This window comes from Rhipicephalus microplus, chromosome X, assembly GCF_043290135.1.
Source record: "Rhipicephalus microplus isolate Deutch F79 chromosome X, USDA_Rmic, whole genome shotgun sequence".
In the NCBI taxonomy this organism is placed as follows: Eukaryota; Metazoa; Arthropoda; class Arachnida; order Ixodida; family Ixodidae; genus Rhipicephalus; species Rhipicephalus microplus.
Genome location: NC_134710.1, coordinates 204,483,872 through 204,509,611, shown reverse-complemented (window position 1 = coordinate 204,509,611; position 25,740 = coordinate 204,483,872). Strand labels below are relative to the sequence as shown.

The 25,740-nt window shown below is 45.8% G+C and overlaps 1 protein-coding gene across 1 annotated transcript in view; it reads right to left on the bottom strand.

Moving 5' to 3' along the window:
• Positions 1 to 25,740, bottom strand: part of LOC119187640 (G-protein coupled receptor dmsr-1) — a 951,250-nt gene that overhangs the window by 678,427 nt on the left and 247,083 nt on the right. Inside the window, exon 2 of the mRNA XM_075878496.1 lies at positions 4,389 to 4,502. The gene's annotated coding sequence lies outside the window, so the exon portion shown is untranslated. The remainder of the gene's footprint in view (positions 1 to 4,388; positions 4,503 to 25,740) is intronic.

Below are 25,740 nucleotides of genomic sequence, written 5' to 3'. Positions count from 1 at the left end.
CGTGGAGGAAACCATCGGTTGGAGGAGGGCCCGAATTGAACGCCGAGGGCGCCATTGCTTCCAGTTCGCGACGAACAATGCGTGTCAGGTCTCCCGGCGGTGACGGACGTTGTGGTGCGGACTGGTTCTCGCAATTTGATGTTGCAGTGGTGTTTGGAATTCGGGCGAATGTTTGCTGAATACAGTGACTTTTCACTTGCTAAAACTGAGGACACTGTGATTATCGCGTCCACGATGGAACAGCACGTCAGAAGATTGAACGCGTCGTCGGCAAACTCTTTCAGGACATGCTCGACCTTGTCATCTTCTGTCATGTCGCTTTCGGTCTTTTGGTAGAGGGCCAGCACGTGTTGAATGTATTCGAGGTATGATTCCGTGGGGGATTGGGCACGGCAGGCCAATTCCTTTTTGGTGGCGCTCTTACGACTGGCGGTTTTGCCAAACACCTCTCGCATATTTTCTTTGCATTGGTTCCAGCTTGAGAGTTCTTCGTTGTTTTCATACCACATCTTGGCTGTGCCTCTAAAGCAAAACAGTACACTAGCTAACTGAACTGTGGGATCCAATCTGTTCGGCACACTCACTCGTTCGAACATCGCCCCCTAATTGTCAACGTCGACGCCATCGGTCCCGAAGAATGTACCGGGATCCTTAAGTGGTGTGAAAACGTGTGATTGCGACGTCGTGTTCGTCGGAGACGCTGACGTTGACGCGGTGGGCTCAGCATTGCCTATGGCCGGAAAACAGATGCGACGTCCGCTGTGGAGCTTCGTTGCCTAATGGTTACGCAGCACCTCCACCAATATGTTAGGGGGTCGGTGACTTCTGTACAAAGTACGTTTGAAAAGAAAAAACCACAGGCAAGAGTCACAATGGCTGATTGGCACACTCGCGCGCCTGTAAGCTGATTGTGTCTTTCCACTTCCTTTACTTCATCTCCGTAACAATATGAATAGCATAGCTTGCCGATTGAACGTCGCAGGACGTGCTCCTCGGTGACGCCATGGTTCACGCCTCTCACTCACGATTGGGAGGACGCAAGTTTGATTCCGTGCGCCGTAGTAATATTCTGGTTTTCTTTCTTTGTTGAATTTTCATATATATAGATACTTATACATATACCGTGAGTGACGCCAACGTCGACGCCAGTGGCAAAATCCTGCTAAGAGTGTCCTTGTCATTGCTATCGCAATAAATATAAAATACGTCATAGTCCCATTTTTGTCTTCTGCAGTCACATTTACTGCGAAAGCAATGCAGCACGAAAGGCAGAACTTGTTTTTACGTATTTGTTTTCACGCCATTTTAGGGACACTGTGAGAAAAAAAGACGCGATAAAAGTAGTTTGATTCTCCCGAGAATAAGTGTAGGAAGTTCTCTCTGGGGATTGAAAGGTTATTTCAAATACGGATAAAGAAATCATGCGCAAAGCAATTGACTGGACCGACTGTTCATCCGGTGAGGTGAAACTGTGTGAACTAAGTGTCCCAGTAAGGTAACTGATGACAATTGAAGTGATATGTAGTTAGCTTCTAGAAGTAACTGTTTGGATACTTACTGTTGGACGTAATGTCTTTAGTTTTTAAATGTATTCTCTATCAGCTGTCAATGCTCTTCTGTTTTGTATCACAATAGAAATAGCGCCTTATGAAGCCTCCAACCTTCAGCGGTTCTTCCGGTAAGATAGTAAAACATTTTAAAACAGAATTCTTCAATCTGCGTTCGGTCTTCTTTCGTTGGTGTGAGGACGCCTACAACACTGGTTAGTAGTGGCGATGACGATTGTATACTGCTGAGAAAAGCCGAAGACTAGAACTCGATGCAGTTTTTGCAGGCTTCATAAAAACTTTTAATAAAAAAATAACTACCACAGTAACAATTCAAAGCACGAAAACGGTCAAATAAAACCGTTTTACAACAGTCTTCCCAACTTCGCTTGAACAGTCTGGAAAACCACCGAGTTCGAGCGAAAAAGTTGGCCGCTTTCCGTAACGCTGGCAAGCCGGCGTGGTCAAAATAACTGCAGTGATTCCATTCATCTGAAATGTACTACTAAAACGAACTTTAAACGTTCTTCACAGAAGAGAAGAAGGTGCCTGCTTCTTTTTAGTTGTGTCTAGTTGTTTTGTCTGGCATATGCAATAAGAAGGACAACATGAACGCGGTGAAGTGAAACGTGATAGCGAAATCCGCTTCAGAGTAGAACTTCAGCATTATGATAGGGATTTTACGCATGAGGACTCATGCAATGGTACTAGATTAGGTAAGACTCAAAAGATGGGTCCGGAAATTTTCTGAAGTCAGTCGCGCTGCTCTTTGCCCAAGGCATTGTTTTTTTATATTTTATGAGCAGTGCCGGATGCCACACTGGCGTGGCTAGCATTTCACCGCCATCAACAGGCAAGCGAACAAGCAAATGGATGTCTCTTTTAACGCATGAGAAAAAAAAGGAAAATTTGCTCTCTGGCACGAACGAGTTGCCAGAAGTGCCCGAAATTCAATTTTAAGTTTTGCATATTTGTTTCCAATAAAGTAAATCTACGTGTGGAAACTTTTTCTTCTCGCCAATAAGTTGAACCTCGTCGCTGTGTAAACTAATTAAATATTTGCAAAAAAAGAGAAAAAATGCAACTACACTTCTAAAATGCGGTACGTCGCCACGGGACACTTTAGCTTGTAATGCGTGCGAAAAGTACTTATAAACTGCTGTTTGAAGAAAAAAGCTGGCAGTGTGCCCCTGTTGAGAATGAGTTACTGGGATTACTGTGTGAAGATCAGGTAAGTGTTAGTCAGCAAACGTTTTTACTCGTCTTTATGTGTGCACATTCAATGTGCTGTTGTTGCTCTTAAGAATCACATGTGTTTTGTGCAAATATCCGTAAGAAAATCGGTCAAGACTGAATTCCTGAACTAGATTTGGAAATGCCTAAACGAGATTGGCATTCTCAGAGTGCCTGTTGAGAAAAAATGCCATGTGAAGAATTGACCAGTGGCCACCTGACTCGGAGTTTCGAGTAGCGGTTTCGTGTTCTAAAAAAGTCACGTAAAAGCATAAACTAACCGAACGGCTTCCTTCCTTTATTAGTTAAATAATTGTTGGACAAACAGTTTCGCTTCATGAGTTATAGTTTTTCATATTAAGAAGAAGAAGGTTACCATAAATACGCATGGTGCACTGTTAAAATTGCCTGTTAGAATAAATATATAAGGTCATACAGAGTTGTACTATTAAACTTGTAAATGCAGAGATTGCACTACATATATCGTCATTGCTAATACAACTTCTCGTAAAGCACTTCTCCGCAGGTCAAAAAATTAAAGGGCCTTCAAAGCGAGACACAAACCTAATAGAAGGCAAAAAAATATGGGAACAAGTGCCTACTCAAAGTTTATTTAGAGACTAAAGTTGTTTCTTGTCGCGCAAACCTAGTGCTGATAGGACATTTTTTATAGTTTAGAAATAGTTTCTTTTCAAAAGTTCAATTTTAACACTGCTTTTTTTGTCGTCTTGCCGGATGCTAAGTATTGGAGTTTTTATTACTCTTTTCTGTTCATAGTGAGAACTTCGCTCTCGCGGACGTTTTGCCTTAGATTGCAGCTTTATTGTTCTAGCGAACTTCAAGGGCCTATAAATGACTACAACTGTCGTAAAACACGGCAACGAAGCGATGAAACATGTCAGTTATGCCATGCTAACATTCTGGTACGTTAAACTGAGAGGTATCGATAGTTATGACACTAATACGACTTACCATGAACTGTTAAGTTTATGAAAATATACATAGCACTGGATGATGAAAATCATTGAATGGTTAAAACCAAATAACAAAGGTGGCATTCAGGGAGTCAGGCAAGTGCCCATTTTTGCATGTAAGCAATTATTGAAAAAGAGGGTGCACGTGTACTCTAGAAAGAATGTAATTCCTCCGACATAATATCCCTGTTGTCAGCTGCGTTAGAACAAAAGAGGTTATCGACAACAGCAGCTCTCTTTAGCAAAATGAAAAAAAAAATGTAGCTTGAGCTAGTCTTGAGCCCATAGAGTGTGATGATAATGAAATCAATGTTCAATATTTTTTATCATAAAACACAGTTCTTCAACACCTCGCCCCTCCTCTTTCTTATTGCCTCTATTTTTTCAGATGCTGATGCATGGGGATGCCGTCCCTATGGCTCTTTCTAAAGCGTGACGAATTCGATACACTACCCTGGCCAAGCACTCAGTATACAAACATATCGTTTGACGTGCAGAGTAAGTACTGCGCCATCGGTTAGTTACTGCTTCACTTCCTAAGGCCCTCTTGGGAGCCTGAGAATTTCTGTCACGTTCATTAAATGCAACAGAGACGAGACGATGTGACGATGCGGTAAGGGCAGAAGAAACTTACTTTGGTTTCTCGGTCGGTACAGGGTGGCTGAATCCGAGAAACTGAGCTAGTCTGGGTGAAGAGAGCAGCAATGTGCCATCATGACTCGTGGTCCACTCTGGTTCAGGCAAGATTCTGCAATAATCGAAATACACATGACATGCATTAAATGTTACATTAGGCTTCCTTAGTTTCATCTACATCCGAAGCAAGTTTTCACAGGTGATATTTTACCAGGTTAAAACTTGGCCTTGCACGACCAAAACAATACAATAAAAACACGTTAACAGACTGTCGGAAAGGGGTTGTTGGGGTGAAGACTAAGAGAGACGCCGTAGGGGAGGGCTCCGGAAATTTTGACCTTCTGCGGCTCTTTAACGTGCACCTAAATCTTAGCACACGCGCCTCAAGCAGCTTCCGCTGTCGCCGCAGCCGGGATTCGATCCTGCAAGCTCAAGGTGAGTACCCGATTGCTTAAGCTACTAGACCACCATGACAGGTATTACAAAGGTGTATTCCGAACGGCTACTTCATCGCATGTAGTTCTTATTTGTTCTTTACTCAGGTGACGTGAACCACAGTTTTTTTTTTTACACAGCACCCTCATACGCTTCTTGCAGGAATGTCTGCCTTTTAATGTATAGAAAACCATGAAGTTGTACAGGTAGAATGATACATGGATTCTGGGAACTTCAAAAAAATTCCTTCAAACTAATGTGTAATTAAGTTACGCGACATCAAACCGAAAAGAGTTACTGGTTGGCCTATTTTCATGTGATACTTTCATTTGTTGCTATCGAGTTCATTGCTACACGTTTGTGGTGAACCTGGACGTTTTATGATTCTACTACTTATTACCCTAGTCTGTATATATGAGACATGTTTCTTTATTCTTGCGCGGAATTGTTGTAGTAATACATTGATAAATTTAAGATTAAAGAAACCGACAGGTCTTTCGAGAGCAGTCTTTTGAAATAATTTTTAGACACCTTTTGGATAACTGCTACAAGCAAACGTGCAAGAAGCCTACTATGCCATACATCAACATATGTTTTGTCTATTAGGAATGCATTCACTATGCCATCCGTCACCATTCTTCATAGAAGCCTAGTATTGGTTACACACGAAAAAAATTTTGGGCAATTTTTATTTCTGTGGCTGACGACGATCAAGAAATTTGCCTAAAACTTTTAACACGTCAGTGCTGAAGAGCTTGTTTCTAATAAATTCCAGTGTCAGCGTCGATGCCGGTGCCACCGTCGGTGGTTGTGGGCAAAAAAAATCACCTTGTGCAAATAAAATAAAAATAATATGTCTGAACAAAGCTGACTCTTGGCTCTTCTACAAGGCAAGGAATTATTCTGCCACAGAACCGCGCGTCTGCTTCGAAATACAGTGAAAATAACTTCCTCTGTAAGAAAATGCAGTGAAGTGCCACACGCTTTATAAACACACGCGTCTTTTGTATACATGGTTCACAAAGCAACATGTAATATCGCAGTAATAATGCGTGCTACAAGCATACATTGCAATGAGGAGTGAGAACATGCGATTATCACAAATTCATGGTTTAAAGCGGCCCCCAACAAGAAAAGGCACACAGCTTAATGCGCATTTTTTCATTAAGGCCTCGTAGTGGGTGCAGAGCAAGTTCGAAAAGATTTCACGCCCATGAAATCCATTGCCTGTGGCTTAAAACATGCTACCTATTACAAGGAACGCAGCCATATGCGAAAGTGTCAATGACACTAGCCATTTTCAAATCAGTACGCACTAGAGATAGCATATCGTTATCGCATTGAACTCTTATAGGCTAAGCTTAAGGATCCCCCAATTTTTCGGAACCGGTTGAAGCATTCAATAATGGGCTCGTTATTCAAGTATTGTGTGACGCCTGATTTTTTATTTAATGTTCTGGAACGCTTTATTACTCTTATAACGCGATTTCTTTCTCGACCTGAGGCCTGCCTAGGGTCAGTTTGCAAGGATGTTTGCAACCAGCATAGCTCAGAGTCCGAATACTGAGCTGGCACGCAGAAGACGCATAATTCTATCTAGTCTGAAGTTTTACGCGTATTTCACGTATTTTCACAGCTGGTGCGATCCTGCGACTCTTCCACGCTATATTTCATGTGTTAAGCAGACTACTCCTGATGCAAGACGGTCCTGCAGCATTTCTTTTACGAAGCACTTTCGAGCACTGGCGGGGTGCTGTGCAGAAAGCTTGGGCTCGATTTTTATTTGGACAATACAATTTTTTAATTGTATACATTTATACCGAGTTTTCGTTCATGCACAACGCCGATTTTCCCTTCTTACGAATGAGGTCCTCGCCTACACAGACGCCGTCGCCAATACCAACGCTGAAACGTCAGCGAAAAGAGCTTTTACAGTGTGAGCTGTATATGGCTAGGCGAAATAAGAAATCGTTCACCACGAGAAAGGCTGAACGTCTCCACTGGCTGCTCCGTCAGTGATGTCGTTGCTTACGTCGCAACCAACCGCGTGCGCCATTGGGAACGCCATCAGCGACGTCGTTCATCGGTTTATTGGCAGCACTTTCAGTGGAGGTGCTTACAAAGAATGAAAAATGAACAAGAAAATGAAACGCCACCTCATCGGAGGTCACTTCCACAGTGCTGCACAGAGAGTGGAAGTGGGAGAGAAACAAATGTAGCAGAAAAGAAAAAAAAACTAAGATGAAAAAATAAAACTTGTTCCCACCCTGTCAGTGCGTGGTCATCGTCTCTGAGCTACAGGGTTCTGAAAGGTTGTGGTTCACTATACTTCAACCAATAACAGCATCGATAGCTGATTCGTGAGATTATTCATGTTTACTAGGCTGATATAACAGTTACGGCTTAAGAAAACGCCATGATGGGGAACCGCAAGCAGTGGCTGCCTACCAAAAATGCGGAAGCCTTCCTAGCCAAATGCAAGCTAAGAAACGGTGCTTTAAGCAAAGCAGCGTCAACAAGGCGATAACGGAAACGCGTTCGGTGGAGCCGACAAGCGCTTTTGGCGGGAGTTTCCCGAGTGGCTTCGGCTGCACCGTCTGCAGCCATCTGTGGCTGCGAGTTTCAGCTTCGCTTGTTTAGCATCTATACGGTGTGTTGGCGCGAAGATTTTTCTTTGAAGTTTTTGCTCGAAAAAATCTAGTCTTTATAGTTTTTTATCTCATTCCTATGTTTTTTGGCAGCATTCTGCAAGGTGTTAAAAACGGCTGTTAAGCTTCTCGTCAAAACCTAAAAAAATTGTAAAAACAGAATAGTCGTGTGAGCATGATTTAAGCGACATCTTTAACGCACAGCTTACGCGTCTTTAGATGTACGATATCCTCTTGCTGTAAGCGATGGTCACTTAACGTTCAAAGAACCATTGTGTCAAGTCCGAACATAGAGACAGAAAGCAATAAGAAGAAACGTGTTGCAGGTATACCGCATATTGACTGCGTATCTCACAAGCTGAAGAAAGCGATAGACACGATGGCAATGCTTTGTTATGGCTGCCAATAAGCTAGATATCAATTTGTGCCGCTGAGTAGAAAAAAGTCACAGCCTTCCTGCAAAGTTGAAGCAATGAAGGCTATAGCAACGAATTTGAAGGTCACACGCAGAATGACAAGCAGATCAAAAAGTGCCTCACGATTCTTACGCACAAATAACGCACGAAACGTACTCACAGGTACAGGTGAATGCGAATAAGTGTCTAGGTTGTTACTTCATTGTGTCGGAAAACGCGCTTTTTTCGCTAACAAAGACTGTGAAACAATTTCAGTGACCTCTGTGCACCAGGTAACTACAACATAATCGTTCTGGTAAAAGTGAAAGGCCAGCCAAGACGTACGATCCTCCCCATTGTGAGATAAGGGTGCGTGATCGTCCAGGGGCTTTAGTCCACTCCCGCCTCTCCGCGAGGTAAAGTACGTGTGCGAAATTTGAGCACACGCCGCCGCGTCGTGACGATGTGGTGACGCGCACTTTTTGTGACATCTTACTGATAATGCTGAAAACACAATCACCCTCCCCCCATCATGATGCCCGTCACCAGCGGTAAGTTGTAGGTATAAATAGCTTGCCGTTTGAACGCTGAAGGACGTGCTGCTCCGTCGCTTGGTGGTTAGCGCCTCGCACTCACGTGCCACAGGTCGTTTTGATAATTTGATTGATATGTGGGGCTTAACGTCCAAAAATCACCATATGATTATGAGGGATGCCATAGTGGAGGGGTGCCAGAGGTCCTAAGTTCGATTCCGTGAGCCGGAGCTTTTACCTGGAATGTTTTTGTTTCTTGAATTTTCATATTTATACAGTTACGTATACATATACGATGATTGACGGCGACGCCAGCAGCGAAATTTATTCAAGACTGTCTTGATAATTGCTATCACAATAAAATAAAGGTAGAGTAAAAGAGAAAAAGCGCAGTAATACATGTTTTGTAAAACACAATTAAATTTACTTATTGCCGTACAAGTATAAGGTCCCTTCCCGTTGTGGCCCTTTATACGTAAGGCAGACGGTACGCTGTATTACACACACATTTTTGACGCTATCATTTCATTAAGGTTGAGAGCTGGGCTAGTTGGTGAGACATCATTTAACCATATGGTGTAGTAGCGCAATTTTCACGGGGACGAAGAGGACAAGAACACACGACACTCGCTACACTCGCAACTAATTTTATTTCAGAAGCAGCACATCATATATAACCCATAACCCTAGCGACACAGAAAAGAACTACGAACATTGAATCATTGCCAACAGAAGCTTTTGCGCAGACTCAAGCGATAGTACACGGCAGTTTACGCTTACACTTTAAGATGACATAACTAAAAACAGCCCTGGGTAACATCAAATAAAAAAACAAAAAAAACAAAAAAAACAAAAAAAATTTTGCGGGAATTCACACGTGTTTGAAACAAAATTTTGAAACGACAAAAAGGAGAGTATGACACTTGCAAACACTGATCTCAATTAAGTCCTTCGAGGTAGCTGGCTTCTCGGTCACTTAACGAAACCGATGACTGACTAATGCATCCTTCTTTTCTTTTTTTAATGTGGAAGGCTTCGACAATTTCTCTGGTTAGTTGGTTTCCATGACGGAAGACTACGGTCGTGTCACTGAACAGTGGTGAGCAGCCACACTGGGAACAGTGTCTCTTTATGTGAGAATGAATGTCAGTTCTTAATGATCGCTTGTGTTCTAAAAGTCGGGTGTTCAAACATCGACCCGTCTGGCCGATGTATACCTTTCCACACGTTAGCGGCAAGCATTACACGACTGATAGGCAACACTTAACAAACTTTGTTGTGTGATTTACCGTACAACTACCAGCATTAGTGTTTACTGCTATGGAAACTTTACGGTCTAGTTTGGAACATATTTTACTAAGCTTGTTGGGTGCCGAAAAAACTAGTTCTAGGCCATAGCGATTACCTACGTTTTTTAAGTTATGGGCAATCTTGTGCGCATATGGAACTGACACTATGTTCTTCCTGTTTTCATTACTTGTCATTTTTTTATGAAAGTTGTTGCGTACGTGACGTGCGTGTTGCGCACGTGTGAATTCCCGCAAAATTTTTTTTGTTTTTTTATTTGATGTTACCCAGGGCTGTTTTTAGTTATGTCATCTTAAAGTGTAAGCGTAAACTGCCGTGTACTATCGCTTGAGTCTGCGCAAAAGCTTCTGTTGGCAATGATTCAATGTTCGTAGTTCTTTTCTGTGTCACTAGGGTTATGGGTTATATATGATGTGCTGCTTCTGAAATAAAATTAGTTGCGAGTGTAGCGAGTGTCGTGTGTTCTTGTCCTCTTCGTCTCCGTGAAAATTGCGCTACTACACCATATGGTTAAATGCTATCATTTCATATTGTAATGTACACGTATTCCGAAAGAGTACGGACACTAGCGTGGATCCGGTCATAGCGAGCCGCAGGGCACGCGTTAACAGTCGCCGTGGCGAGGACACGATACTGCTCAAGGTCGCAACACCTTATTGTCTGCGGCAACACCAAAGAGGCAGTACAAAGCCCGTTGCAAAGGCGTGGCGGGAAAGCAAATGGGCTTATTGACGCCATGGGCGAGAAGTACTACACAGGGGTGCCGCGAGCACGTCTTCGGGGTAAAAGTGATTCACGGAGATACTGGGACAGAGGCCCGGTTGCTCGAGCGAGAGCAAAGGCGCTCGCGTTGGCTTAGGAAAGATACAAGTCAGCGTAGCCTGCCACGCACTAGGACACCACACCGGTCTACGGTCTAGCGTTCGGAAGGGGGGGGGGGCGGAATAAGGTAAGCGTTCACCGCGGACGCAAGGCGCTGTTGGCGAAGTCCGAATGAGCTCCAAACAAAAGAAACTGACGGACAGAAAAGAAAAATGTACTTACCCATGTCATCCCCGGAGAAGTCTCTTTCGCTCTCGATGCGCGCGCGTGAAAATTCCCGAGAGACTCCGTGCTCCCCGCCTCAGCCGACATCCGCTACAGGGTTGCAGGGGTTAAACATTACTCCCCGCTCTCCGAGCGCGGCTGACCACGGAGGAAGGGAGAATCATGTCGCGACATGAGAACGGCAGAAATAGGCACCAAAGGCCACGCAAAGGCAGTGGGCTAGCCTCAATTCCATAATCCCATCTCCTAAATTTGCTCTTTACCGGTCTGAAAATGCCGCCGGACGTCGCCCATGCAGTTAAAATGACCCTCCTAGGAGCAACAGCCAACCTCATTCCAGCCCTGTAACTGCTGCTAAAATGATGAAAGACATCAACAACAAAATTAAGAAATGACCCCATAAAAATATTTGCGAAAGAGAGCACTGGGAAGTAGGCCTAGTGTTCGTGGTGCTAAGGCGGGATAGCGTCTACCGCACGGAGAGGCGGAAGAGCGTGACAATGTCCGCTGGGTGCGATGCCCAAATGCGAGTCAGAGGCAAGGGGGCTCACTGATGGCTCGTGGCTCACGACAATGATTGTACTGCGACGAGTCCAACGAATGCCACTTCGGTGGAGGTTTGGAGGCCCCGAATTTCTAATTGATTAGGGTGAACCTTGCTGGGAAGCCGGGTCTCTCTTTGGATCAGAGAGGCCGAACCGGATTTTGCTGCGAAGTGCCCTGGCGTTGTGCGGCAGCATATAGCTCCTGTCAGCTGGCCTCGCACAGGAACCAAGGTGGAAGAAGGCAGCAGGGTGACAGCCCAGAGCAGGGCACAGCCGGTCTGTGAAGTCAGTAGGTCAGGGCCCTGAGCACCTTTAGTGTCCACGTCAATGGGTCGTATCCACGACGCGCACTTTCCGCGGTACGCACGGATGTGCCATGCACATACACACGCACAGAAGCACGCAGGCACACACGCACAGCACCGACGGCTGCGCGAGTAAAGACGTAAAGTCCTTGGTCCCTCTCTCCACTTATAAGTATTAATGCTCAAGGTCACAACTCCTTTCACCGGTACACGAAATAAACACGGAAGAAAAAGTAAAACAGAACACAAAATGAGACTCAATATCTGACCAAGGGAACATAAAAACATAAAATACAAATGAACACCTAATATTAGACAAAAGAAACGTAAAACATGAAATAAAAATTAACACTTAGAAAAAAGAAACACTGGCAGCAAGCTGGGCGGGGTCGACTTCTTTACCAGAACAGGCCGTAAACAAGCTAACCTATTACTGAGGCTAGACAGTTAACTGAGGGCCTTCGGTTGCGGAGAAATCCGCTGTCCAGCGCGAAATCACAAAGGTGACCGCTTCCTCAGATTATACCGGTGCGGGCTCCGAATGCGGTGCGCCGCTCCGAATATACCCTGCTGCTTGCGCGAAGTGCCGCAGGGCGCTGGCCTGAGCTCGTCAAACAGTGACTAACGGCTTCAGATCTGCGACGTGGGCACGGCTGAGTTTTCCCAAAAAGGTTATCTTTCAGCAAGTACACGCCATGTACGCTCCCTGACAATCGGTTAATAAGACCGGGCGGCTTGCCAACCCATGTTTCCACCGTTTGTCAGACACGGCAGGCACGGAATAGCAATAAATGTCACATTTCGTGCCAGGCCAGGTCACAACGTTGCTCAGGTCAAACACTTTCGAGTCACTCAGGTGACAAGCCAGAATTTTGTCGTGAGAGGATCGCAACAGTGTGGCCCTCAAACTATTTGGGCATAGCAACTATAAACGGATCCACAGAATTCTCACCGGTGGCTATATACTTCAGCGGGAGCCCGTCATGGCCCAGCAAAATGAATCCGCCGGGAAATAAGCGGCTTACGCTAATTCCAGCCATCTTTTCGTGCCTGCTGCTCCATATCTACCAGACAGTCGTTATCAGCGCCTGCCGTAGAGCAAGCAGTGTATACGGCGCTCCCTCTCTCCGAGACTCGAAACGGATCACTCTGCTTAGCCTTCAGTAGCTCTTCGCTGCTGAAAGCGATTCCCATTTTTCCATTGGAGAAAGTCTGGTATCGCGCCCACTTAGGACCACAGAAATCGCCGCGTGCATGGCGTCACGGGTTGAATCTCGGCAATGTGGCCTTCGGGAAGCTCCCCCACTCGGCACTTACGCCGTGCGCCACTTACATGAATAGCAGCCACGTTCGTCCGCAAGTGGACTCCCCCTTTTCGCCGCTGTTTCGCCCCCGACGCTTGCATGTGCTAAGGCACGGCGAGCTACCACCGCACCACTACCGCCGCAATCAAGGTTCTCAGCCGACAATGGTTGCACAAGATAGCACGTGAGCTACCACATTTGTTGGGTGTTCACCGCGAAAGCGGGATGACGACACGAACGGATGCCGAAGGGTGTCCATCGATAGAGGCAATGGCCTCTTTTTGCAATGCGGCGTCCGCTAAAAACGTCAGTGGACAAAAGTGCCACGAAGCAGGTATGTTGCGACGAGCCCGAATCGCGCAGGCGAACTGACTCGGTATGAGCAGTAAAAAGCTTAGAGTTTCTGACACCACGTTGGGTGCCAGTGTAGTCTACGCGTATCCTGAAGGAGTATGAAACTAGCGTGGGTCTGGTCTTAGCGAGTGGCAGTGCACGCGTTAACCGTATTCATGGCGAGAATACGATACTGCTCAAGGTCGCAACACTATTGCCAATGGCAATAACAAAAGCGCAGTACAGAGGCCGTTGCAAAGGCGCGGCGGGAAAGCAAATGGGCTTATTCACGCCACGGGCGAGAAGTACTACAGATGAGTTCCGCGAGCATGTCTCCTTGGTAAAGTGATTCACGTAGACACCGGGACAATGTCCCGAGAGACTCCGCGCGTGCCACCTCAGTCGACATTAGCTACCGGGTGAGAGGGGTGAAAGGTCACTCAACGCTCTCCCAGCGTGGCTTACCACGGAGAAGAGGAGATTTATGCCAGGCCATGAGAACGACAGAAATAGGCATCAAATCTCTCGCAAAGGCGGCGGGCTAGCCTAGATTCGCACAATATTTCCACGAGCAAAATAACAGAGACAGCCAGGAGTTGACGTCTTTCCCGCACCCAGACCAGGAAGCAACGTTATCTTCTTTCTCAACTTCTAAGAGAGTTCACGCTACATTTGATGGCTCATGCCCATTTACCTGTGACTATATTCTCTCTACTCGAAACGCACCGTCTCAATGCTGGTGATGAGCGTTGAAAAGAATGAGAAAGAAGAGACGCTACCTTAGAATCTGACAACTGCGTCGTAAGACCAAGAAATTGGGATGGTGTAACGAAAGTACTCAATAAAAGAAGGAGCCAAGACACAGGACACGTGAAAAAGATGGAAACGTGAGAAAAAAATAAGTAGTCATTGCATGATAAGTTAGTCCACGTTCGATTGGCGACGCTCGAAATATGGCTTGAGCTTTGACACATGCACCACATCACTTTTTGGAAAGCGACGCGAACGTCTTGAGGTATCCTCAGGGAGAACTTCTTATGTAACGTCGCTGAGTCGGCGAAGAACTTATTACGGGCCGAAGTAGCGCCGCAGCAACTTTTTAAGAAATACCATGCTGTCGGATGGGGGTCCACACCCAAACTTAATCTCCTGGTTGGAAGGTGACCTCTCGGTGTGTAAGGTTGTAGCGGCGTGTGTCGGCAGTTTGCCGAGTCTGAATACGGCGTCGGGCGAGTTGACGAGCCTCCTTGGCGCGTTGAGTGAACAAGGCAGCGTCCGCGTGGAACTTGCCCAGGTTGGTAGGAAAGAGCATTGCGTCGAGCCTTGTAGTGACTTGTCGACCATGAACTAAGCAAAACATGGTGAAACCTGTACTCTCTTGGACTGCCATATTGTATACAAAAGTTACGTAAGGGAGTATATCGTCCCAGTTCTTGTGATCAATGGCCAAATACATTGACAGCATATCTGCAATGGTCTTGTTCAATTGTTCAGTTAGTCCGTTGGTAGGGGGGATATAACCCGTGGTTTTTCGATTCTCTGTAGCAGTTAGTCTCAGCACTTCTTGAAGCATCTCTGCTGTGAAAGCTTTCCCACGATCAGTAATTACCACAGCTGGCGATTCGTGACGGAGAAAGATGCTGGTGACGAAACACTGGGCGATTTTGTCCGAAGTAGCTTTAGGCGGGGCCTTTGTTTCGCTATAAGGTGTTAAATAATCGGTAGCAACCACAGTCCACCAATTTCCAGATGAAGACGTAGGAAACGATCCGAGCATGTGCTGCCATTTTGATGGAATAGTGTTATCGGCGTGGCGATAGGCTGTAGTAGTCCTGCTGGTCGGAGAGGTGGAGTCTTACGGCGTTGGCAGTCGCGTTCCGGACGTACTGCTTGACTGTCTTCACGAGGTGTGGCCAGTAGTAGGAGCGGCGAATTCTTTCCAAGGTGCACATGTAGCCAAGAGGTGACAAGCATGTAAAATATCGTCATAAAGCAAGGCCAGCACAACCAGTAGGTAAGTAGCCTGGGTATGGTTAAAATTAGAGGACTTCATCCCCGATGCAGAATGATGCCAGCGAGTGTGCGAAATATACAGGAAAACTGCTTTTGCGGCCTTCAAGGTAGTCAATCAGTGGGATTAGCTCCATGTCATCGCGTTGTTGTTGAGCCAAGTCGGTTGCTGATACGAGGAAGAGAATGTGTCATCCTCTTCAACATCCGCGTTCGTACTTGCGATTGCCGCACGTGAGAAACAGTCAGCATCGATGTGTTTGTGTCCTGACTTGTGAATCATTGTAACATCAAATTCTTGCAGCCAAAGGCTCCACCATGCTAGACGAACAAAAGTAACTTTGAGGTTGGTGAGCCAGCATAAAGAATGGTGGTCGCTAACTACACTGAACGGGCAACCGTACAAATAAGGCCGAAACATTGTTATATCCCAAACAACGGCTAAGCATTCTTTTTATGTTGCAAAGGAGTTTTTTTTCTGCGGATGACAATGTTCGACTTGCATAGACAATCACACGCTCTACGCCATTTTGCCATTGAACCAATAGAGCTCCAAATTAAACGTGGCTGCTATCTGTGTGTAGCTCTGTGGCAGCGTTGTCGTGAAAGTGACCGAGTACAGGTGGGGCTTGGAGATGGTTTCGTAGCGTGCCAAAGGCGTGACGCTGATTCTGACCCCAAAAATAGTACGCGATCTTTTGTAAGTTCATTTAGAGGTTCAGCGAGCATAGAAAAGCTTTTGACAAAGCGTCTATATTGTGCGCACAGTCCCAGAAATTGGCGGAGATCACTCTTCTTCATTGGCGCAGGAAATGCAGCAACAGCACTCGTTTTCTCAGGGTCTGGGCGTATGCCAGCGTGGCTCACAACGTAACCAAGGAACTTCAGTTCCTCGAAAACAAAGTGACATTTCCCAGGTTTGAGAGAAAGTCCAGCTGCTCGAATCGCCTGTAAGCGCTCGACGTGCTGCTCAAACGTGTCAGAGAAGACGACCACATCGCCAAGGTAGACAAGACACAATTGCCATTTTAGCTCAGAAAAACCGTGCCCATCATTTTTTTACAAGTACCTGGCACCGAGCATAAGCTGACGGGATAGACTTTGAACTCGTAGAGTTCGTCAGGAGTAATGAAGGCGGTATTTCGTGATCGCACTCATCAACAGCAGTTTGTGAATAGCCACTGCGTAGATCTATGGATGAAAAGTAACGAGCATTCCGAGTGTGGTCCAGCCAGTAATCTATTCGTGGGAAATTACACCCGTAATTTTTTATGATCTTATTCAACTTTCGGTAGTCGATGCAAAATCGCAGGGTACCATCTTTTTTCTTTAGTAACACAATAGGGGACGTCCAGGGACTAGTCAATGGCTGGATTACATCGTCCTTGATTATCTACTGGATCTCTTGGCGTATAGTGTCTTGTTCTTTTTGTGAGACTGTAGGCGTGTTGTCGAATAGGTCTCTCGGTAGGCTCAGTGATGATAAGGTGTTTGGCAAGCTATGCTTGGTTCTCTTTCAAAATTGTAGCGAAGCAGTCCCGAAATGAGTCAACTATACTCAAAAGACCTTCCTGTTGTGCAGATGCTAGACTCTGCTTTACGTCGATCATGCTCGCGAATATCATGGCGGAATGGTCCCACGACGAAAGGGCAGATGATGTTGAGGGACCAGGGACGTCGGCAATATCCTCAAGGTATGCCATCGCAGTGTGTTTGGTGAGATGGCGATATTCCTCGCTGACTAGTAGTAAACAACTCTATTAAGGCAGCTGACGGTTTCCCATGTGATGAGGGCTGTCAGGCCATGCCTGGTCACCACCTTGTCAGCGCGTTTGATGGCCCGGAGCTGGGTGTCCAGGCTTGTAGCTGAAATTGTGACTAATATGCAAGCCTGCCTCCCCCTGCGCTGAACAATACCTCGGGCAATGCATATTTGTTGTGCAACAAGTAGAGAAAATTTTTCCTTCACAATTACAGCATCGGGGACGTCTTAGTCACATTCAACGCTGATGAAGAGGCTGCTGCGGAAAGGCAGAGCAACAAATTCAGAGGATACACGTAGGGCAGCCTTCGATAAGTGTGTGTTCTCAGGTTCAAGATGAAACGTGCCCTCGAATGACATCTGAAAGTCTCGTAGGTCAATAATTACGCCGTATTCGCGAAGAAAGACCAGTCCCAGATTGAGTAGACGGAAGCACACAGGTAATACGAGGTTGGACCCTGTGAACGTTGAAGCATGGTATTGAACACGGGCTGTGCGAATTCCATTCGGCGTGGCGAAGTGGCCCCCTGCCATGCGCAACGGGAGTCCTTGCGAAGGGGTAGTTACTGTATACAGTTTGGATGCCAGTGCGCTGCTCATAACCGAATAATCGGCACCGGTGTCGACGAGGGCAGTGACGACGTGATTATCGACGTGTACGCTGACGTCGGCGGAAAAAGTCTTATGACTTTAGGAAACTACTCAAAAATCAGAACATTCTTCGTGGGGTTCTTGCGTCGAGGGAGGCTCTTTCACAGTTTGTTGGGACGTGGATTCACCACCAGGAGCCGCGGTTTCTAGTTTACCCTGTGGGGACTCGGTGACAGGCCGCTGAAAAGAGAATGAGATGATGAGGGAAAGCTAGGTGACGTGGAGCGGCGAGGTGATGGTAATCGTGATTGGTGGCGTTGACCAAGGCGAGGACCTTGCTGGCCCGTAAGGTACGCTTCGATGTCGCGGGGAGGCTCACCGTAACACGGGCACCGAGCATCAGGGTGGAAACAACGGAGACCTAGTTGGCGGTACTGGCGATTGCGGTAGATGTGATTCGCTTCGCCGCAGTGGCAGCAGAGTAGACGGTTATCCGACGTACGCCACACGCTGATCTTTGTGGCATTCTGTCGAGATCCAAACGAATGATAAGTGCGTGCACTCGGAAACCTTGAGGCGTGTGGCGGAGTTGAAGAGGTGCCCTGGAATCGATGGCTAGCCTGATCCATTGTCCGCATATCAGGATCAAGAGCATGTGGTGCAGGATATCGCAGGGCCGCCACATAAGTCAGCACAGGGGCCTCAGGCCTTGTTGCGAGTGGGGCGACCACCTGTCTGATATCAGTTTGAGTGACGTATGCGAAAGCATTTACGAGTGATTTGGGTCCTGCTGAGCTCGTCCCACACGACGCTTCTTATCAACTCTGTGAGGGTATCCCTCACGCTGTCAGCTCAGATAGAGCATGCAGCAGCAGTGACGCCGTGACGTTCATACTGTGACGACCGACACTGTGAAGTACGCTCCATTGTGGTTGCCTCATTTATGAACTCAGCCACGGTCGTCGGCGGGTCGCGCACGAGTCCGGCGAAGAGCTGCTTTTTTACCCCACGCATTAAATACCGCACCTTCTCTTTCTCGGACATTGCAGGGTCGGCACGCTTGAAGAGTCGAATTATGTCCTCGACAAACATCGAAACTTTCTCGCTAGGTAATCGGTTTCAAGGCGAGATGGCCTGCTTTGCTCTTGTCTTCCTTCGCGCACTGCGGGACGCATCGCGATACTGTCGGCTGAACTCTTGCCACGTCGCAAAGGAACCCTCGTGATTCTCATACCACGTTTTGGCAAAGTCTTCCAACGCAAAGTAAACTCTCCGCAGCTTGCGAGTTTCATCCCATTCGTTGATGCTGGCAGCTCGATCAAAGTAAGTGGTTAAGCCAGTCATCAACATTGTCACAAATGTCTCCATGAAATGAGCGTGGTGTTTGTGGCGCACGAAAAACTTGTGGAAGAAAAGAATAGGCCTCGTTGGTTTGACTCGCCTGGTTGGTAGTAGAGGTTGCCTTCTCATCTTGAGAGAGGGGACCGTATTTGGGAGATGGTCTTTGCAGGCAACGAATGTTTCTTGCCATGGGAGCTGTAACTGTCTCCAAGTAGTTCGGTGTGTCGGCTGAAAATCAGGAGCCAAGGCGCATTTACCGAGCACTTTCACCAGTGCCACGAGCGAAATAACAGACATCCAGGAGTCGATAGCTTGCTCGCACCGGGACCAGAAAGCAACGTTATCTTCTTTTTTCACTTCCAAACAAGTTCATGCTACAGTTGATGACTCATACCCATTTACCTGTGACAATATATGGGGTTTCTTATAGCCATAGTCACGGTAAAGTGGCTGGAGCAATTTATTGGGGCTGAACTATCATATCACGAAATAAAACGGGCAGATTCCGCTAAAAAACTAAATATTAGAAGCGGCGTAAACCAAGTGTTATGCCTATGCCTAATAATTTAGATTTGCCGGTTTCCAGCCCCCCAGTTACAGAAAAGCGTCGAAGGCTATTATGCTGAAAACAGTAAAATTACCATTGTTGCCACACACTGATATTTACGGATAGCATCAAAGTTTAGGCTGCAAAATATTCAGCCACTGCATGAACGCCAACCTTGACAACAAAGACCATGGCTTAGCTCCCATTTACAACGTTCAACGCCGGCTGACGCGTAATTACCCTGGAAACTTTTCATCCCAAATTGTGTGCATATGCTTGCAGTTATGGGGATGCAAGTTGCAGACATGCAAGTCACGTCCGGAATTCACGCGTGGGCGACCCTTAATTCGTCATTCTGGCCCTATTTAGGGCTCAACGTTTAAAGGATCCTCCGCGCTTCTGTGTTCGTTCTAGGGCCACCACAAAATATATAAAATAACTATTCTTGAATACCAGGAGAGTACGCCAACGAGCGGTCATTTTCTTAAGCTCAAGGTCACACGAACGTCACACTGCATTAATTACATCGCAACTTGGAAGCAACTAAGTGGTAAAACATGCCGCTTTTGATACTTTACTCGAGGTTGCGACAAACTTCACGCCAACAGATTGATCCGACGAGAAACCGGTAGAACTGGAACCCCACGCATTTGCCATATACCGAAGAAAATTACAGAAAATACTTTGTTTGAGTCAATCCTCTTCATCTTCTTTTTTGTGTACTGACATGCCTATAATTTTGCCGGGAATGTTCACAAAGGTGGCATGCAGGAGCAATTTTATAATCAAGAAACTATGCAGCATCAAAATATTCCCTCTCTCACACGTGACATAACAAAATCAATGTGAAACACATCTGATTTTCTGCATACCCACCTTCCCCGTCTGAGTGCCCCACCTCAACTTCAAGTTCAGTTCAGACTATCCAATCCGAAACCATGCGCTCTGCCGCTTGTGGTTTGGAGTGTATTTCACAAATAGCTTTGCTAATCAAATCAGAATGGCAGATAGTAGTGCACGCGATCACTGTGGCAGCGAGAAAACCATTGCACACGTCTTTTGTACTTTTGCTCATTGCAGTTCCGAAAGAAAGCCGCTTTCGGCAACGGTAGTACTGCTCAAAGACAAGCCGATTTTTGAGCAGTAAATTTCTTGAAGTTTACTGCTCAAGTGTTTTGGCACTCTGCAGAGTGCTTCAACGCTCGAGCTACCAACCAGAAAGTGTAGAAGGCACTGCTGAAGTTTCGGTGGTCAACCGGACTCGCAAAACGACTATGGCACTGCCGTGCTCGATTGTATGCGCGTTTTCTTTTAGATGCGAAACGTCTCTTGCTCGGGCCTATGCCCTGCGGCGTCGGTGGTGTCCGCGCTCACACCATAGAAAAACATACTTACGTAAAGATCGGACACTCCAGTAGGACTCCGCGCTCAAGCTAGTGCGCTGCTTTTAGCCCCACGAGTGGCTACTCAGACCAATAATGACTTCAGCGTAAATAAATAAATAAAGCAAACTTCGCTTTCCGATGCTGAGGTTTCAACCCTCATCATTATGTTCTGAAAGGAAGTGTCATACCACTAAGCTTCACACCCACGCTTCCGCAGAGGAAATACATGTATATCTAAGCCACATGAATATGTACTCCTGATCTAAAACAAATGCAAAAAGACAACAATTCCTAGTCAGACCTTACTGATTTATACGGTAGTGCTATAAACGTCCCAAGCAAGACACAATGTATAGCAGACGCGAAGAATGGCAGAAACCAATGAATCTTTTTCTTTGAAAAAATTTTGATGCCAAACTTGGGTCTCAGTGGTTTTCCTCAGGCAGCTTTTTACGAAAATATATTTCTCTACGCTCACACTATACTTGTGCTACTATCCTCTTTCCCTCTCTCTAACAGCTGCGCTTTACTTCCAGAACGTCTCTCCTACCGCCTGTTTGCACTTGCTCCACACTTTCTCTGCTCTAGCGAGCTGTGGTAACACACTCATTACGCATGCTCACTCCCTCCCTTTACTTTCATCTCCCACACTTCTCCTCGCAACACCGACGCAGGCAGCGCGTGCTGGCAAGTTTTTTTTTCTATAAAGAAACTGATGGCTTGCGCTGAACACCCGTTGACTGGACACCCCGTGTATAGAGACACTGGATCTTAACCTCCAGATTAGTGCTGGTGGGAGATTTCCACCGTGCGTTGTTTAACAATAGAAATTTGCAGCGTGCGCGTTAGCTAAAAGCGGACTGCCGGTCTCTATGTCCAATCCAAATCTGCTGTCTCTCATTGCCCATTAGCAGTGATTGACATGTTCTAGTAGGAAAGACTGGTCCATCCCTGCGTGCTTTGCTCCTTCCCCATACATGTTCTAGTAGGAAAGACTGGTACATCCCTGCGTGCTTTGCTCCTTCCCCAGGTTTCTCCCCTGCGCAACGCCGTGATAAGCGTCCACGTTCTCGCCAGTGCAAGCGTTAGCGCCCGCTGCTTCGCATCTACACGTGGCTTTCTTTAGCGGGAGACAGTGTCTATTGTTTTCATCTATTCTTTTTTCTTTTACAGTGAGAGCCGTTATTAGACCATAACACGGGTCACGCGCGGCCCCGTAGTGTTCCGCCACTGCCGCTGATGCCGTCACAGCCGGTGTCCGTAACCAGTATCGAAAGAAAAAAAAATTGGCAGCATATCCACGGAGTGAATGACGGAGAGTGGGGCGAAGCATTCGTCCGTCCATTCGTTTTGCTTCCGTCCGACAATGCGTCCGTCTGTGTGACCATCCATGCGTCCATCCGCCTGTCCGTGCGTGCGTCTGTTCGTGCGTCCATCTCTGCGTTCGTCCATTCATCCGCCCCTGCATCCATCCATGCGTCCATCCATGCATCTGTCTGTGTGTCAGTTGGTCCATCTATTCAACACTCCAAGTACCACCATCTCGCATCTTTTTATTATATATTCCTCCTATAGAAGCACCGTCATCCAGCGGACATTCCAAGGACTAAACGAGAGGTCGCACACGCACACTTTCTTACGGCTTGCGCTTCGGATCTACTTCTCACCTTTAACCACCTCGAGTTCATGGTACATACTAGTTCACTGTATTCATGGCACTGCGGACCAACGCTCGCTAAACCTTTCTAAAAGCAAGGAGGTTACGCCCAGCGTGTATAACTTAGAAACCTTTTCCTCTCAGATAGTGCTCAACGTACATGCCAATGGCAGCTAATGGGAAATGAGAGACAGGAGAATTTGGCTTTTACTTTTTTACGGCTTGCGCTTCATATCTACTTCCCAGCTTTAACCACCTCAAGTTCATTCATGGTATGTACTAGTTCATTGTATTCATGGCACTGCGGCTCAACGCTCGCTAAACCTTTCTAAAACTAAGGAGGTTACACCCAGCGAGTATGACGTAGCAACCAGTTCTTGTCAGATATTGCTCAATGTACATGCCAGTGGCTGCTAATGGGGATTGCAGCGTGCGCGTTAACTAAAAGCCGAATGCTCCTGTCTCTCATTCCCCATTAGCAGCCATTGGCATGTATATTAAGCACTATTTTTTATTGTTCAACAACGCACAGAAGAAATCTCTCACTGGCACCACCCTGGAGATCAAAATGTTATACTTGTTACACACTACAACGGCTACGAGGGACGAACGGGTGCCGTTATAAGCAGCTTCGCCCCTAAAAAAACTCAGCAAAAACACCAAGAAGACTATGAGGCTGGAATCCGAATCCGCTGCCTGCCAGCCCAGTATTCTACAACTGAGCCACGCCGGTGCTCATGACTTCTTCGCAAAGTTGCCTTGGCAGGCTTGATGTCGGGGAAGGAATCGCATTACTATCAGTACCAAAGCTTTTTAGAACAGCAAATGACCCATCAGGCGTCACACATTGGCAGTCACATAACAAGTCGGTCGTCCATTGCTCCAACACATTACAAGAGCTTGTTTTTGGTCATCTAATAACTGTGGCGCATACCTATTTCCGGCATAATTCCTCCTCATCCTCAGGCACTGCAAAAAAATTTGGCACAAAATTTCTTGCAAGTGTTAGCGGATACCACGCTTGTCAAAAGAATGACGAAGGATGGCATAACGAAAGCCAGCCTACTACATGTTAATTCTGACAATATAATGCTGTTGTGAGTACCTAGCGAGTGTGCTTGCAGCTGTTAAATAATGAGTGCTTAGAAAAGGCTCCGAAAGGCTGCTCTTCAATCTTTCGCTGTGACTGCTGCGCCTACCACGCAGGCCTGGCGTTTTCTTTTCACTCTTGCCATTTTTCCCCCTTACTGCTCTCTTAGTGCTGAATAGCAAACTGTTAGTTTTTCTGGTTAACCTCCAAGCCTTAATCTGAGCTTTTCGCTCTTACGCTCTTTCGATATTGCTGCCACAAAAAAGCGGAACGAATTATGAATTCTAGAGAAAAAATACAACACTTTGAATTCAATGTAACCTTCATGTTCAGTGCCAATGTGTTTAAGTTTTGGCTTTTCCACTATTCATTATCTTTGTCTGTATCTCATTTTTCTAACTATTGCTTTCCCGCCCAAATACAGGATTGCGAATCATTACCTCAAACTTGGTCAATTTTTTTACCCGTACTTTTTTAGCTGTTTCTCTCTGTCTCTTTATGTATGAAAGTGACAGCGTTAAAGAGCTCGTTTAGTAGAAATTCAGGTGTCGATGTCATCGCGGGCGTCGTTGATTGTGAGCGAAAGAATATCTTGTGCATAACCGAGAAATTGACAGAGCTGCAATAAAATAATTATTAAAAGTTTCTAGTTTCGAGTGAGGGTTGAACCCAGGCCATTAACGTGGCAAGTAGGTATTGTACCACACAGCCACGCTTCTGCGTAAAAATATAACAAAAATACCTTCTTTGCTTGTAAATGCCGTAAATAACAATCATGCATTATAACACATTCGGCGTTCTGTAAGCCGTCTTCGCGATATATTTGGCATCACTGTAGTATTGCGTGGTACAAGCGTACATTGCCATTGGGCGTCAGAACACATGCTTATCCTAATGACTTTGTGATTTAAAGCCAGTCACTTATTAAAAAGCACAGACATTACTATGCGTATTCCATTAATACCACGTAGTGAATGCATGGCAAGTTTTAAAAGGTTTACGCACGCAATTGCTCGTGGTTCGAAGCATGCTATCTATTACAAAAAATGCAGCCACATGCAGAAGCTTCACTAACACAAGCCACTTAAAACATTAAGGATTACATCGTAGTATTCTACAAGTTAAAGTTCTCGAGTAATGTCATACAGTAAAAAGTATGCTCTAGGTGGTTGAAGTACGCACTAGGCACAGGATATCGCCATCGCGTTCAACTTTTAGAGGTGAAGCTTTAGGGTAACAAAATTTTTCACTAAGTAGCCTGGCACTGCATACGGGATAGCTCATACAACCTAACACAGTGATTTTCTGGTCGTGCCATTATCCCGTTAAGCACTATGTAATGGTTTTTATTTCAGGTTACAACTCAATATTGAATGTTTTTATTGTACTACCACTGCAATAACGGAGCCCTGGAGAAATATTTTTCTGTTTTTATTCTGACAACAACACCATCACGTTCAAAGATATGTCCTGCAAAATAAAAAGGGATATCTATGCTGCTTAACATGTAGGTGGATCGGAAGAAATTTCGGATGATTCTTCAGGTTAGTTTAGTATCATGTTTAGCCGCATACTTTAACTTCGACGTCCTTTCACGTGCCGTATGCCAATTCTGATATATGTGAAGCCAGTGGAACTAGTGAAATGATAGTCGTATGTAGTTATGCCCTTACATCACACGCAATTCATGATTAATAAATTAAGACGTGTCACGTACCTTCGTCATCCATTCACGTCACGTAATACTTAATTTGGTATTAGTGAAGCTGGCGAAACGGCCGTGAACGTATCATGAGCGTAGCATGCAGTCATGCTTTACATAATTGGATAGGCTTCAGCGCGATTCAGACGAAGACCATAGGAGACACACGGAACACAGACAAGTGCTGACTGTCTTCTTTCTTTAAGTGCTTTTGCAACATGCTTTCCATGACACGCATATCATAAGTATCATGTTTGAACTTGTCATTTGTCTTCGTCGTACATTCACGTTACGTAATACCAAATTTGGTGTACGTTGAGCTAGCAAAAGAGCCTTGAGCGTATAAAGACCGTAACATGTAGTCCTGTTTTCCATGACACGCATGTAATTAGTATTATGTATGGACGTATCC